A 13,920-nucleotide genomic window follows, 5' to 3' on the forward strand; every position below is an offset into this window, starting at 1 on the left:
TTATCTCTCCACGCTTCAGGCTCTCTGCCTTTATTCCTGATGAAGAGCTTTTGCCCGAAACGTCAATTTTGCCTGTCCTCGGATTTTGCCTGTCCTCGGATGCTGCCTGAACTGCAGTGCTCTTCCAGCACCACTAATCCAGAATCTGGTTTCCAGCATCTGCAGTCATTGTTTTTACCTCACTGAGCCACCATGTCCTCCCATAAGGCTAAGCTATTTTAAAGTGGAATACCTATGATTATTCCAAAGGGTTGGGAATCTAAAAATGGATCATCCCATTGCTTTACTACCTGATGCCAAGCCAGTGTGTTTGTTCACTCAAAGGAAAATCTCTCACACATTTTTGCAGAAAGTGAAGCAAAAAGGAAGCAACAAGGAATAATCTCACACACAGACACAAACACGCACAGAGACACACACCCAGACACACACGCACAGGCACATACTCAGACACACGTCTACACAGACATACACAGACACACACACACACACAGACACACGCCTACACAGACATACACATACACACATACTCAGGCACACGCCTGCACAAACACACAGACACACACACACATAGACACAGGCCTGCACAGACATACACACAGACAGACATGTGGGCACACACACACACACACACATACACACAACATCTGTGGATGAGAACCTGGCAAAACTTGGAAAAATTCACAATTTTCACAAAGCTAGACACAAATAGCAGTAATGACCTTTTGATGAGGAATCCACATTACTTTTAACCTTTCTCACACCATTTGGGAGAAGAGTTTTCAGCTGATGACATTCTAGTAAAACATCTACACTTGAAGTTTTTTATAGAAGGCTGGCTCTGTGTGACCTTCAGACAAGAAGGAGGTTGTGAATGCAGACTCAACGTTCTGTTGCTCTGCCAACACTTACAGCAGGTTTTGGTAAAGACTAAGGGAGAAAGAGGACGAGTACAATGAAAATGAAACAAGACATTTTGATCAATGCCATCGAGTACACAAACTACCAGAACCCCAATTTGAATTTGCAACCAAAATCATCAAAGTCAAATTCTCCAAGTCATAGTGCTATGTTTTCTAATCTTGTAGGTACTGAGAGTGGAATGGTGAGAGGAAATGAGAGCCTTCAAGAGAGCAATGGATAATTATTTGTGTGGAAATAGTATGCAAGGGTAGGGGGAGAAAGCAGATAATTGGCAGTCGGGGGGTGATGTTGTTCATTTGAAATGCTGGAGCACACATGATAGGCCTGTAACACTCCTGTGATTCTGTGATTGTTCTCTCTAAGTTTAGGAGACAATGTTTTCCAACAATGTAAGCAGCCTGCATTCTCCTTCATTCTGAGCGTAACTAAGCAATAATTAATCTAATGGTTAGGATTCAGTGCTTTGACTGCTGCAGCCTGGTTTCCCAAGCTGGGAATGCAAGTTTCAGCTCAACAAAACCCTGGTTCAATCCAACTTCGATTATTGTCACCAGATCTGAGTACACAGACCTTAGGAAGGATATATCAGGGCAGCATGGTGACTCAGTGGTTAGCACTACAGCCTCACAGCACCTGGGACCTGAGTTCAGTTCCAGCCTCGGGCAACTGTCTGTGTGGAGTTTGCACATTCTCCCTGTGTCTGTGAGGGTCCCCTCAGGGTGCTCTGGTTTCCTCCCACAATTCAATGTGCAGGCTAGGTGAATTGACCATGCTAAATTGCCTATTGTGTTCAGGGGTGTGTCGGTGTGGTGCATTAGTCAGGGGGGTGGGTTACTCTTTGGTGGGTTGGTGTGGATTTGTTGGGGTTCTAATTCTAATGTTGCCCTTGGAGGGAGATGATGGCCTAATAGTATTGCCATGAGACTTTTAATCCAGAGACCCAGGTCATGTTCTGGGGACCTGGGTTTGGAATCCTGCCATGGTAGATAGTAGAATTTGAATTCAATAATAGTCTGAAATTAAGTGTTAAATGAGAACCATGAAACAGTAATTGATCGTTGGAAAAACCCATCTGGTTCACTAATGTCTTTTAGGGAAAGAAGCTGCCATCCTTACCTGGTCTGGCCTACACGTGACTCCAGACCCACAGCAATGTGGTTTACTCTTATCTACCCTCTGGGCAATAAATGCTGTCCTAGCCAGTGACACCCTCATCCTGTGAGTGATTAAAAAATGTACGAGAATGATACCTAGACTTCGAGGGGTTAAGTTATGACGAGAGACTATACAAATTAGGCCTGTTTTCTCTCGCATTTAGAAAGCTAAAGAGTGATCTGATCAAGGTTTTAGAATATATAACATAGAACATCAAACATTACAGCACAGTATAGGCCCTTTGACCCTCGATGTTCTGCTGACCTTTTATCCTACTCTAAGATCAGACTAACCTACATACCCTTCATTGTACTAACTTCCATGTGCCTATCCACTAGTCGCTTAAATGTCCCTAATGTACCTGACTCTACTACCATTGCTGGCAGTGCACTCCATACACCCACCACTCTCTGTGTACCTCTGACATCTCCCCTATACCTTCCTCCAATCACCTTAAAAATATGTCTCTTCGTGATAAACATTTCTGCCCTGGGAAAACATCTCTGGCTATCCACTCTATCTATGCCCCTCATCGTCTTGTACACCTCTATCAAATCACCTCCATCCTTCTTCGCTCCAATGAGAAAAACCCTAGTTCCCTCAACCTTTCTTCATAAGACACGCCCTCCAGTCCAGGCAGCATCTGGGAAATCTCCTCGGCACCCTCTGTAAAGTGTCCACATCTTTCCTGTAATGAGGCAACCAGAACTGAACACAATATCCCAAGTGTAGTCTAACCAGGATTCTATAGAGGTACAGCATAACCTTGCAGCTCTGCAACTCAATTCCCCTGCTAATGAAAGCCAACACACGTATGCCTTCTTAACAACTCTAACAACTTGGGTGGCAACTTTAATGGATCTACGGACACGAACCCCAAGATCCCTCTGTTCCTTCACACTGCTAAGAATATTGCCTTTAACCCTCTGGTCTGCATTCAATTTCGACCTTCCAAAATAAACCACTTCACACTTTCCCAGGTTGAACTCCATCTGCCACTTCTCAGCCCGGCTGTGCATAGCGTCAATGCCCCACTGCAACTTACAACAGCCGTCCACACTATCCACAACGCCACCAAAATTTGTGTCATCGGCAAACTTACTAACCCACCCTTCCACTTCCTCATCCAAGTCATTTATAAAAATCACAAAGAGCAGAGGGCCCAGACCTGATCTCTGTGGAATACTGCTGGTACCGAACTCCAGGCTGAATACTTTCCATCTATCACCACCTTCTGTCTTCTATGGGTCGACCAATTCTGTATCCAGACAGACAGGTTTCCCTGTATCCTATGCCGCCTTACCTTCTGAATGAGCTTACCATGGGGAAATCTTATCAACAGCCTTGCTAAAATCCATATACACCACATCTACTGCTCTATCTTCATCAATGTGTTTTGCCACATCCTCAAATAATTCAATAAGGTTTGTGAGGCATGACCTGACCCTCACAAAGCCTTGCTGACTATCTCTAATCAGACTATGGTTTTCCAAGTCATCATAAATTCTGTTTCTCAGAATCCTCTCTAATACTTTGTCTACCACTGATGTAAGACCGACTGATCTGTGATTCCCAGGATGATCCCTATTCCCTTTCTTGGACAAGGGAATAACGTTTGCCACCCTCCAATCATCTGGCACTACTGCAGTGGACAGTGAGGATGCAAACATCATCACCAAAGGTGCAGCAAACTCTTCCCTCACTTCCTGTAGTAACCGAGGGTATATCCCATCTGGCCCAGGGGATTTATCTGTCCTTATGATTTTCAAAATTTTCAGCACATCCTCCTTCTTAACATCAACCTGCTCGAGCATATCAACTTGTTTCACACTGTCCTCACAAACGTCTCTCTGAAATGAATACTGAAGCAAAATATTCCTCCGACTCCAGGCGCAAGTTCCCACTACTATCCCTGTTCGGCCCAACCCTCACTCTGGCATCCTCTTGTTCCTCACATAAGTGTAGAATGCCTTTGGGGTTTTCTTTAATCCTGTCTTTCCAAATGCATGTATATCTTATCTCTCACAATCATTTCAAGTAATGTACACACCACAGATGTTAGGCTTACTGGCCCAGAGTTCCTAAGTTTTTCCTTGCAGTCCTTCTTGAATAAGGGCACAACATTTGTTACCCTCCAGTCTTCTGGGACTACTTGGGCTGAATGGGCTGTTTCCACACTGTAGGGATTCTACGAACATCGACACACGAAGGGTGGAAGTGGTTTGGAACTTTCTTCCACAAGCTGCAGTGGATGCCAAATCAATTGTTAATTTTAAATCTAAGAAGGATAAGTTTTCTTGAATAAACAAAACTATTAAGAGATTGGGGCCAAATGCAGGTATGTGAAGTTGGGCTACAAATTTCATTAAATGGTAGAACAGGTTTGAGGGCTGTTCCTATGTTTCTAATTGCAGGCGATACTAACAGAGCCAGAGGCTTATTGAAAGATGCAGAAGGTTGAAGGAAACATTTGGCCTAATCTTTCATCCTGTTTCTTGTGAATGAATAGTTGCCCAGCCTACTATCCTCAGAGCAAGTTGTCCTTGACCGCGGACCGTCCCTCAATTGGTCGCTCTCTTGCCTCTCACTCAGAAGAAAAGCAGCAGAGGTCTCCTTGCTGGCCTTGCCAGCATTTTCCCACAATCAACACTCAAGGCCAAATCAGACTGTCTGGTCATTATCACATTGCTACTTGTTGGGAGTTGGTTGTGGGCTAATGAACTGCTGTGTTACAACAGTGACCTCCCTTAGAAAAAAGCTTCATTGACCGTAAAGAGTTTTGGAATGTCTGGTGGGCCTGATGGATGGATCTTGCTCAAATCATTCAAGTTGTTTGATCAGTTAATTTTCTATTACAGATATCTGGATTAGTGGTGCTGGAAGAGCACAGCAGTTCAGGCAGCATCCAAGGAGCTTCGAAATCGACGTTTCAGGCAAAAGCCCTTAATCAGGAATAAAGGCAGTGAGCCTGGAGCGTGGAGAGATAAGCTAGAGGAGGGTGGGGGTGGGGAGGGCGGTGTGGTTGATTGGTGCGGGTGTCTCGGAGATGTTCCCTAAAGCGCTCTGCTAGGAGGCGCCCAGTCTCCCCAATGTAGAGGAGACCGCATCGGGAACAACGGATAGAATAAATGATAACAGTGGATGTGCAGGTAAAACTTTGATGGATGTGGAAGGCTCCTTTAGGGCAGGGAGGAGGTGTGGGCGCAGGTTTTACAGTTCCTGCGGTTGCAGGGGAAAGTGGCAGGATGGGAGGGTTGCTTGTAGGGGGGCGTGGACCTGACCAGGTAGCCAAGGAGGGAATGGTCTTTGCAGAAGGTGGAAAGGGGTAGGGAGAGAAATATATCCCTGGTGGTGGGGTCTTTTTGGAGGTGGTGGAAATGTCGGCGGATGATTTGGTTTATGCGAAGGTTGGTAGGGTGGAAGGTGAGCACCAGGGGCGTTCTGTCCTTGTTACAGTTAGAGGGGTGGAGTCTGAGGGTGGAGGTGCGGGATATCTGCTTAGTAACCTGCTCAGAGATGATATGACACATCTCTAGAGCAGGTTGGGACTTGAACCCAGACCTCCTGGCTCAGAAATAGAGACACTAGCAATGCATTTCCAGAGATGGGTGGCCTCACAGCAGCAGGGACCTGAGTTCAGTTCCAGCCTCAGGCGACTATCTGTGTGGAGTTTGCATGTTCTCCCCGTGTCTGCGTGGGTTTCCTCCGGGTGCTCCAATTTCCTCCCACAGTCCAAAGATATGCAGGTCAGGTGAATTAGTCATGCTAAATTGCTCATTCTGTTAGGAGCGTTAGTCAGAGTGGGATGGGTTACTCTTTGGAGGGTCGGTGTGGATTTGTTGGGCTGAAGGGCCTGTTTCCACACTGTAGGAAATCTAATCTAAAAAACTCTAGTTTTCTTTATAAAACACAAGACCAATTCAGCAAGGATCAAATAGGAGTGATTCTGAGAACTAATGTCAGGAATTTAACACAGAGCCAGGCTTTCACCTGTGACTGAAATATTGAGAAGAGCCCACTTCTGCTTTGTGGGCTGATTATGAGAGATAAGATATACATGCATTTGGAAAGACAGGGTTAAAGAAAACCCGAGGGCATTCTAAACTTATGTGAGGAACAGGAGGATGCCAGAGTGAGGGTTGGGAAGCCCCTCAGAGAGACATTGGGTCAAAGAGATGTACACCATGAAAACAGATCCTTGGGTCCAACTCGTCCATACTGACCAGATATCCTAAATTAATCTAGTCCCATTTGCCAGCTCTTGGCCCATATCCCTCTAAACCCTTCCTATTCGTATACTCATTCAGATGCCTTTTAAATGTTGCAATTGTACCAGTCTCCACCACTTCCTCTGGCAGCTCATTCCATACACGCACCATCATCTGTGTGAAAAGGTTACCCCTTAGGTCCCTTTTAAATCTTTCCCCTTGAAGCTCTTGAGTGGCTCAGGTTATTCCTTGCAGCCCCCAAGTGGGATGATATCCCCAATACAGAAGCTGTTTGTCAACCCAGTAGCACTTCAGTCCCAGCAACGCCCCCATGTATGGTGTCCACTCCAGGGAATGCAGGAGTCCACCAGAAATAGCCCAGAGCCACAATTCACTGAGGAATCCCTGGCTTCCCTGATTGTGCGGGGTGCAGGGCTATGTTTCCCAGGATACTTTCCCTGTTGCTGTTCCTTTCTCAATTTCCAGGATCACTCTTGCGAGGAGGAAGTCTATAAACTCTTTGCTGTACTCTGTCAGGACTTTGGTGAGTTGATCCTGAGCTGTTTAGTCAGAAAATAACATGCTCACATGGCAAATTAAGTTTGCTTCTCTTTCTATTTTGCATGAATCACGTTGAAATGTATCACCTCTCGCAAACCAGCATCTCTCACAAGCAGGAAGTGACAGGGAATGTGTGATCAAGAACTATAAACAGAAGGACCTCTGTCCTCACGACAGTTTTTAATCCCTCAGGTGTTGGGATCAACACTTCCTTTAGCCTCTCGAATGTGAAATCATTCAAATGAATATCAACAAACCACTTTCAAATATGTTGAAGAATAGATGTGTCAAATGTTGACTTACACCCTGTTAAAGATAAGTCTTTAAAGTGTCTTTAATAGTCTTTATTACCAGACTTTGAAATATTAACTGTGTTTATCTCTTCACAGATGCTGTCAGTGCCAAACCTGCTGAGTTTCGCCAGCATTTCCTTCCCTCTAAAGAATAGTGGTCTTCAATAGATAAACTCCTTTAAAACAATAGCAAGCTGCTCTTATTTGCGCACCTTTACTCAGTAAAGTTGGAAACTGTGAAAATAGATAAGTCCCCTGGCCGGATGGGATTCATTCTAGGATTCTCTGGGAAGCCAGAGAGGAGATTGCAGAGCCTTTGGCTTTGATCTTTATGTCATCATTGTCTATGGCAATAGTGCCAGAAGACTGGAGGATAGTAAATGTTATCCCTTTCTCCAAGAAGAGGAGTAATTATAGACCAGTGAGCCTTACTTCGGTTGTGGGTAAAGTGTTAGAAAGGGTTATAAGTCATAGGATTTATAATCATTTAGAAAGGATTAAGTTGATCAGGGATACTCTACACCATTTTGTGAAGGTGGGTCATGCCTCACAAGCCTTAATGAGTTCTTTGAGAAGGTGACCAAACAGGTGGATGAGGGTAAAGCGGTTGATACGGTTTATATGGATTTCAGTAAGGCATTTGATAAGGTTCCCCATGGTAGGCTATTGCACAAAATATGGAGGCATGGGATTGAGGGTGTTTTAGCAGTTTGGATAATGGTTTAGAAATTGGCTAGCTGAAAGAATTCAGAGGATGGTAATTGATGGGAAATGTTCATCCTGGAGTTTAGTTATTAGTGGTGTACCGCAAGGATCTGATTTGGGGCCACTGCTGTTTGTCATTTTTATAAATGGCCTGGATGAGGGCAGAGAAGGATGGGTTAATAAATTTGTGGATGACACTAAAGTTGGTGGAGTTGTAGACAGTGCTGAAGGATGTTGCAGGTTACAGAAAGGCATAGTTAAGCTGCAGGGCTTGGCTGAGAGGTGACAAATGGAGTTTAATGTGGAAAAGTCTGAGCTGATTCATTTTGGAAGGAGCAACAGGAATAAGGAGTACTGGGCTAATGGTAAGATTCTTGGTAGTATAGAGATCTCGGTGTCCGTACATAGATCCCTGGAAGTTGCCACCTAGGTTAATAGGGTTGTTAAGAAAGCATAGAGTGTGTTGGTTTTTCTTGGTAGAGGGATTGAGTTTTGGTGCCATGATGCCATGTTGCAGTTCCACAAAACTCTGGTGTGGCCACTCTTGAAGTATTGCATATAGTTCTGGTCACTGCAATATAAGAAGGATGTGGAAGCTTTGAAAAGGGTTCAGAGGAAATTTATTGGAATGTTGCCTGTTATGGAGGAAACGTCTTATGAGGAAAGGCCAAGGGACTTGAGGCGGTTTTCATTAGAGAGAAGAAGGTTGAGAGGTGACTTAATTCAGACATATAAGATAATCAGAGGGTATGATAGGGTGGACAGTGAAAGCATTTTTCCTTGATGCCTAGCATGACGTAACATAGCTTTAAATTGAGGAGTGATAGATATAGGACAGATGTCCAAGGTGGCTTCTTTACTCAGTGAGTAGTAGGGGTGTGAAATGCATTGCTTGCAATAGTAGTAGACTTGCCATGTTTAAGGGCATTTACGTGGTCATTGGTTAGGCATATGGATGAGAATGGAATAGTGTAGGTTCGATGGGCTTCAGATTGGTTCCACAGGTTGGCACAACATCAAGGGCCGAAGGGCCTGTACTGCGCTGAAATGTTCTATGTTCTATGTTCGAAAGCATTCTAACATACCTCATTGACACCACGGTGACCCAGAGCATCAGGTTTCTGGAGACTGAAAAATTCATGTCAACATCCCATGGGGGACCCGACAGAATGGCTACATAGCAATCACTGGCAAAGTTGAAACTTTCATTGGGCAACTATCCATAACGTTCTAAAAAGGACCCAATGTGGAGATAATGTCTGAGACTTTGGACGGTTTTCACTGATTTATCAACAGTAGGTCATCACCTGTGAAAGTTAGACGAATGAAAATGCATTCTTAAATTGACCCTCCCACTCATCAGGAGAAAGTGAGGACTGCAGATGCTGGAGACCAGAGTTGAAAACTGTGGTGCTGGAAAAACACAGCAGGCCAGGCAGCATCCGAGGAGCAGGGGGATCGACGTTTCGGGTATAAGCCCTTCTTCAGATGCTGTCTGGCCTGCTGTGTCCTCCCACTCATCAACATAACAGAATCCCTCCAGTGTGGAAGCAGGCCATTCGGCCCATTGAATCCACACCAATCTCCGAAAAGCATCCCACCCAGACTCACCACCATATTCCAGTATTTCCCCGGCCAATCCACCCAAACTGCACAACTTTAGGCTGTGGGAAGAAACCAGAGCATCAGGAGGGCACTCACACAGACACAGGAAGAATACAAATTCCACACAGATAGTCAGCCAAGGAGGGAATTGAACCTGGGCCCCTGGCATTATGAGGCAGCAGTGCTAACCACTGAGCACCCTAGTCATTCGCAATTCCCCTCCACTGAACTCCTGATCTCTCCCTACCCATCCTTGGACATGGTGCTCCCTCTCCCAGTGCTCCTCTGCAAATTTATTCTCAGCCTCACCTTCCCTGACATCATTCCATACCAACGTTCCCTCAGACTCTGTTTTATAATGCACCAGCATCACCCCATCACTCACTCACCTGTCACCTTAACTCCATGTCCTAGCTGCCCACTCTACATACATACCACCCTGGCATCTATACCCCCTTGCACACCTAGAGTCACAGAGTCATACAGCACAGAAACAGACCCTTCATCCAACTCATCCATGCTGATCGGGTTTCCGAAACTTAACCAGCCTCATTTGCCTGGATTTGGCCCACATCCCTCTAAACCTTTCAGTACTTGTCAGAATGTCTTTTAAATAGTGTAAATATACCAGCCTCTAACACTTCCTCTGGCAGCTCATTCCAGACATGCACTATCATGTATCTGAAAAAGTTGCTCTTCTGGTCCATTTTAATTCTTTCCCCTCTCACCCAAAACCTTTGCCTTCCAAAAGGACCCTGATGGGAGTTATGTACAGGCCTCCTGGCGGTAATTAGGATGTGAGCAGAAAGTAACTCAGGAGCTGGAAAAGGCTTGTAGGAAAGGCATCATTACAATAATCATGGGGGGACTTTGATATGCAGGTGGACTGGGAAAGTCAGGTTGGTAGCAGATCTCAAGAAAAGGAATTTGTGGAATGGCTTTAAGACGGTGTTTATGTGCAGCTTCCTTCTCGCTCAAAGTGGCTTTGCACGGAGAGAGATAGCCAACTTTCTGATCTAACTACAATCGTCTTATTGAGGGAACAACGTGAAGCCAATTGCATTGTATTTCTGCAACTACTTTCATGTTTGAGTTCCTTTCATGGATGTCATTGACAATGCCAGCATTATTGGCCATCCCTAATTGCCTTTGAACTGTATGCTTGCTGGGTCACTTTGAAGAGCATTAAAGAGTTAACCTTATTACTTTGAGTCTGGAGTTACATGAAGGCCAGACCAGGTAAGGATAGCAGCTTTCCTTTCCTCAAGGCCATTAGTGAACTAGATGGAATCCCCAATTACCCCTTTAAACTAGCTTTCGATTTTAGATTTATTAACTGCCTTCAAATTCCGCCATCTGCGGTTGTGGGACTTGAACCCCTGATCACTAGGGTGGACCTCTGGATTATTAATTCAATATTAGCACAAGGCCATTGATTCGCCAAACAGATGGAAATGGCCAAGATTCTATGGAGCACACCAGCACCAAGTCTGTCTCCTTTGAGCTCCTTCTTTAAGCTCACCAAGTTCCCATAACATCATCACAGTGGGAGGTGCTGACTGCATTCAATCTAGCTTTAAACCCTTCAGACCCTTATATAACACGGACCGAGATTTCTTTAGTGGAAGGGGAACAGGCTGTATGTGCTTGGCAACAGCACTGTAACAATTGGAGCAAGCAGGGATATTTCACTAAATGGACACTGTGTAGAAATCAATGGATTCAAATTCCCCGTACTCTGGAAAACTAACTGAAATTCTTACAGTGTAGCTAATCTGAATCCATTTGTACCTCCCTCATTGTGTCTCCATTCTCCACACTCTGCAGTGTTTCATGCAAGCTGCATTTATGTTGACTGTTTTATTGTGAAGAATTTTGCATCTGGATTGCTACAGATCCCCTGCTGATTCTGTTTTCCATATTATTGCCATCTAAAACCTTTCTAATTATCAGCCATTCAGTTTCCTTCTGTAAAATCAATAAACCCTTCAGGAAGTTTTTATGAGTTTCTAGTAAGTTTGCTATGCATCGGAGAAGCAATAACCATTAAAGGAACGTTGTATTAGTGGGTAATGAATTGCCTAGGTACAATACTTTGCAAACTGTGATATTTCTCTTTTTGTCTTTGTTATGTGGGAGCTCGCAGAGAATAATTATTGAGGAGTCAGTTGTGTGGTGTCCCAGGGATCCAGGTAACGGTGCAAAGACGATTTACCAGGATGTTGCCCGGTCTGGAGGGTTTTAGTTATGAGAGAGGTTGACTAAACTGGGATTGTTTTCAACTGGAAAGACAGAGGCTGAGGGGTGACCTGTTGGAGATCTACAAAACTTAGATAAGGTGGTTCATCAGAGCTTTTTTCCCTCAGGGTCGAAAGGTCAACTACAAGAGGGCACAAGTTCAAGGTGAGATGGGGAAGGTTTAGGGGTGAAATGTGGTGAAATTTATTCACATACAGGATGATGGGTGCCTGGAAAGCACTGCCATTGAAGGTGGTGGAACAAGGCATTTTACCAATGTTTAAGGTGTACCTTGATACACTTTAACGGGAAGCGATGAAAGGGACTTGTGGGCAATACGAAGCAGGTCTAAATAAGGATTAGATTGAGTGCAGGCTTGGTGGGCTAAAGGCCCTGTTCCTCTGCTGTATTGTATTGATAATGCTCTGAGGGCACAGGTTCAAGTCCCACCATAGCAGCTGGCATAACTTATATTTAATTAATTATTTTTTTAAAATCTACGGTTTGAAAGCTCATTTCAGCAATGGTTGTTTTGCATGTACATTGAAGTTAAGACAGTTTGCTTTTAACTATAACATGCTATGTTTATGCATTGTTGCAGATTGTCAATCTGCTTTGAGTTTGCAAACTGCATGCACAATAGAAATCTGTCAGCTTGCTGTGATTTCTGCTTCATAACTTATAATGTATTTTACTGTTTTAAATAAGCTTACCTGCTGAGTCAATCAATTCATGGAGAGTGGTTGATGATTAATCCATTGTCTTTAACATCATAATGGTGATGACAAATCCGTTACTAACCTATTTGTTTCACAATTTGAAAATGCCGGTGTTGGAGTGGGGTGGACAAAGTTTAAAAAAAAATCACATAACAACAGGTTATAGTCCAACAGGTTTATTTGGAAGTCCGAGCTTTCAGAGTGCCGCTCCTTTATCAGGTGGCCGTGGGATATAAGACTGGAACAGCGCTCAGAAAGCTAGTGCTTCCAAATAAACCTGTTGCACTATTACCTGGTGTTGTGTGATTTTATATTTGGTTCATAGTTCAGAGACAGATATCTCATGCGCTCACCCAGTTTAAAAATAGTTGACTCCAGCAATGCAGTTGACTCTTCTCAACAACCATTTGGCTTTCTCAGTGATATCCACATCCAGTAAACAAATGAAGGAAAGGAATTTGGCAATACAGTGAGACCAGGTTCAAACCCCTCTCTCTGCTCAACTGAGATGTTATTGAGGGGACCAGACCAGCAAAAGCCAAAGAGATTCAATGGTAGAAAACATCAATTCATGTTTTTGAAGGGATGTTTGAAATTGAAAGATGAGTGTGTAGCTGGTGAACTTTATCAAGCCTCAGAAATCACTTGACAGTCACTTGACTTTCAAAGCTGGATCTCTGATGAGGAGACAACTTCAAAAGCAAATCAACCCTTAATGCAATTCTTAAGCAACATTGTGACAGCCTCATGTGCTGGCCTTGTTCTCCAGACAATTGCCAATGGCTGAGCAGAAAATTAATGGCAAAAAGTACAGCGCTGGAAAAGCACTAACATGCATTAAAATCACTGTCAGTAATATCTGTTGCAATCTTAGAAATGATGTGGAGTTGCCAGCATTGGACATGGGAGGAGATAATCAAAAACCACATGACACTGGGTTATAATTCAAACAGATTTATTTGAAACTGCAAATCCTCTGAAGCAAATCGAAGATATAATATATGCACCAAAATAAATAATGAAGCACCATCCCCTCCCCGAGATGGCTTGATGTAACAGTGAATGAGATAGCACAGTGTGTCAGAGAGTGACTAGTTTCTGGGTCAAATAGCCTTCATATTCTCCTGGGTTGTCTTTGTTACCAAGTTTTAATGGAGTCTAACAATTCACTCGCTTCTCATTGTTGTTGTTGTTGCATGTAGGTATATTGCCTCGATTGCTAGAATGTAGAAGCTATTGGCGAGGTAAAAACAATGACTGCAGATCCTGGAAACCAGATTCTGGATTAGTGGTGCTGGAAGAGCACAGCAGTTCAGGCAGCATCCAAAGAGCTTCGAAATCAACGTTTCGGGCAAAAGCCCTTCATCAGGAATAAAGGCAGTGAGCCTGGAGCGTGGAGAGATAAGCTAGAGGAGGGTGGGGGTGGGGAGAAAGTAGCAGAGTACAATAGGTGAGTGGGGGAGGGGATGAAGGTGATAGGTCAGGGAGGAGAGGGTGGAGTGGATAGGTGGA

The sequence above is a fragment of the Chiloscyllium plagiosum genome, chromosome 3 (genome assembly GCF_004010195.1).
Source record: "Chiloscyllium plagiosum isolate BGI_BamShark_2017 chromosome 3, ASM401019v2, whole genome shotgun sequence".
Taxonomy (NCBI): domain Eukaryota; kingdom Metazoa; phylum Chordata; class Chondrichthyes; order Orectolobiformes; family Hemiscylliidae; genus Chiloscyllium; species Chiloscyllium plagiosum.